The sequence below is a fragment of the Lepisma saccharinum genome, unplaced genomic scaffold, assembly GCF_977018435.1.
Source record: "Lepisma saccharinum unplaced genomic scaffold, izLepSacc3.1 HAP1_SCAFFOLD_198, whole genome shotgun sequence".
Taxonomy (NCBI): domain Eukaryota; kingdom Metazoa; phylum Arthropoda; class Insecta; order Zygentoma; family Lepismatidae; genus Lepisma; species Lepisma saccharinum.
The window spans coordinates 556601-560216 of record NW_028142988.1 but is presented as its reverse complement, the minus strand read 5'-3'; positions in this window follow the sequence as shown (position 1 = coordinate 560216).

Sequence of the window (3616 nt, the reverse complement as noted above, 5' to 3'; positions counted from 1 at the left end):
ATCTTGATGACCACAATCTCTTGTTTTGTACGTTTTTTCCACGTGTCTTGACATTCAATGTATCCCTGCAAAGTTTGGTGAAGATCTGAGTATGTAGTTTTTGACCTTATATGGAACCTCCTTTCTGAAAATTTGAAAATTCTTAAAAAATTCGTCCAAAATCTTGAAGACCCCAATCTCTTGTTTTGTACGTTTTTTCCACGTGTCTTGACATCCAATGTATCCCTGCAAAGTTTGGTGAAGATCTGAGTATGTAGTTTTTGACCTTATATGGAACCTCCTTTCTGAAAATTTGAGAATTCTTAAAAAATTCGTCCAAAATCTTGATGTCTCCAATCTCTTGTTTTGTACGTTTTTTCCACGTGTCTTGACATCCAATGTATCCATGCAAAGTTTGGTGAAGATCTGAGTATGTCGTTTTTGACCTTATCTGGAACCTCCCATCCGAAAATTTGAAAATTCTTAAAAAATTCGTCGAAAATCTTGATGTCTCCAATCTCTTGTTTTGTACGTTTTTTCCACGTGTCTTGACATGCAAAGTATCCCTGCAACGTTTGGTGAAGATCTGAGTATGTAGTTTTTGACCTTATCTGGAACCTCCTATCTGAAAATTTGAAAATTCTTCAAAAATTCGTCGAAAATCTTGATGTCTCCAATCTCTTGCTTTGTACGTTTTTTCCACGTGTCTTGACATCCAATGTATCCCTGCAATGTTTGGTGGAGATCTGAGTATGTAGTTTTTGACCTTATCTGGAACCTCCTATCTGAAAATTTGAAAATTCTTCAAAAATTCGTCCAAAATCTTGATGTCTCCAATCTCTTGTTTTGTACGTTTTTTCCACGTGTCTCGACCTCCAATGTATCCCTGCAAAGTTAGTGAAGATCTGAGTATGTCGTTTTTGACCTTATCTGGAACATCCTTTCTGAAAATTTGAAAATTCTTAAAAAATTCGTCGAAAATCTTGATGTCTCCAATCTCTTGTTTTGTACGTTTTTTCCACGTTTCTTGACATCCAATGTATCCCTGCAAAGTTTGGTGAAGATCTGAGTATGTAGTTTTTGACCTTATATGGAACCTCCTTTCTGAAAATTTGAAAATTCTCAAAAAATTCGTCCATAATCTTGATGTCTCCAATCTCTTGTTTTGTACGTTTTTTCCACGTGTCTTGACATCCAATGTATCCCTGCAAAGTTTGGTGAAGATCTGAGCATGTAGTTTTTGACCTTATATGGAACCTCCTATCTGAAAATTTGAAAATTCTTAAAAAATTCGTCGAAAATCTTGATGTCACCAATCCTATGTTTTGTATGTTTTTTCCACGTGTCTTGACATCCAATGTATCCCTGCAATGTTTGGTTGAGATCTGAGTATGTAGTTTTTGACCTTAGTAGTTGTATTTACGGGGGGATAAACTCGAGAAAGTACGAACCCCCCTCCAGCAGCTTTGGCCATACTTAAAACTTGCTCAACATGCCCATATGAGTTTTTTGCTCAAGTGTGGAGCTCTTATAATTCAAGATTTTTGTAAAAAATGCCCTCGGGAATTTTTCAGAAAGTACGAGCTTTCTCAGATTGATTTGTGCATACTTACAAAAGTTGCATCAGCCAGATTTTTGTCTATAAACTTGTCAATTTTTGGCTACACCAGAAATTAAGCTTATAGTATGTTTTTCTGTCAAAATCCCAGGAATCTTGAATTGATATTTATTGGGTTCTGAGACCGAGTGGAGTGTGGTGCATAGTTTTTATTGTCTTGTAATCAAAAGGTTCGGGTTTGAGTCCTCATAAAATCTGATGGCAAAATGTTAATATTGTTGTTTTGTAAACAAGGGGCTTTGGGTTCGAGTCCTGAGAGATGTGGCATTCCATACGTGAGATTTTGAGAATAATTTTGTTTTGTTGATAGCCCCCAGATCTTAAATTTAGTAAAAATGTTGTATAACAGAGCAAAATTATTCTCTATTAAGAATCACCAGAGTTTTGTTATCTGGGTAAAATATCAGCTCAACAATACGGGCAAAACTGCCTGATCGATACAATAGAATGGAGGTCAAGTAAACATTCCATGTTCTTTCCAATCTTTTGATCAGTCCCATGTTTCTGCCAACAATTAATCATGCTTGCCCGGGAAATTAATGCCAATAGATTTAATCTTTATTGTGTCTTTTCAGAGAGTTATTCATCATCAAAGAGACATTAGTAAATGCATGAGTGATTATATCTGTTGATATTACCTACACTGTGCCTTTTCCGAGGAAAATTACATGTCATTTGTCATGGAACTCAAAGAGAAATTCTTATCTGTACTGTGCCCCCCTTTCAGGGACCATTCTATCATATTGAGGAAATTTCTTCATGGATATTGTCATGCAAAGGTTTGGTCTTGTTGTACACAAGTCTGTAACTTACAGAATAATTATTACAATATTTCTGTATTTCAGTTTTTGGCAAATGTGCTGGGTAGGTAAAAGCTTTTTTGCCACGAGCAGAGGTGCTATAAAATGGGTAGGTAACTGACGGTAAAGTATTGTTTTATATCCAAAAGGCTTCTGTGTTTGAATCGTGCTTCTAGAACTGCTCTGTGACTCGCTCATTTCTTACATCATAAACATATGATTTTTCACCTATGAGAATAACGCTACATATGGTGTCATCTGGTAAAGCCTCGTGGAATTCACAGATAATTTTAATGTTTGTTCTGTCATTCACCACAACCTGTTTCCTTTTCGAAGTGTTGATGACAAACATGGGTCTCTGTGTCTTGAATTCATCTGGAGTGTAGTACATGTCAGTATTGCCAGTAGTGACACGCTTGAAAGCCGAAAAAGCTTCATATAATTTGAGAAAATCACCCTTGGACATGTCTAAATTATAATTTTCTCTAGGAAAAACCTCATTTCTGCCATTTTTAAGATATATGTTCTTGATGTTGCAGTTATCAAATTTGCTTGAATTTTTTTCCTGATTATTGTGTCTCCCAGTCTGAAACAGTACCACCACAAAATCAGGCATGTCAAATTGAATACTGGAGAATGAATTTGTGGCATCAAATTCATAATAAGTACCAGTGGCAACCTTCTGTACGCATTGATATGTGTAAAATTGCAGAGGAATTTGCGGATTTTTTAGGATATCAGCTTTGTATTTAAGAGCATAGCCGGCCTCATATTCAACAACCGGGATTCTTAGCTCCATAGTCTGAATAATGCATTTGCCTGCATCAGGTAGGGTATTAGGCAGAGCTTCCCCTGTAGGGTTTATTGCACTGTACCTCATCAAAGCATTATCATCATTTGCAGCTCTTCTAAATGTAATTCTTAACCCCCCCTTCCACATAATTTCTTTGTAATCCGAGAAGAATCCTGGCAACAGGCGCATGGGGAACAGCACAGTGTGGCTCTTGGATAATATCTTATCACCAGCTTCAAATCCACCGATTCTGTAGTATGAAGCCTCGGTTTTGGATAATTTTAATGTGGCCAAAGCTGTGGAGGTAATGCCTGGATAATCCACTCTGTTTATAACAACGCCATGCTTTCTGATCTCAATTTCAGAGAACAGATGCGGCACAAAATTGTCCACCAGTCTTATATTTGTATTTGCCGGATAATCTGT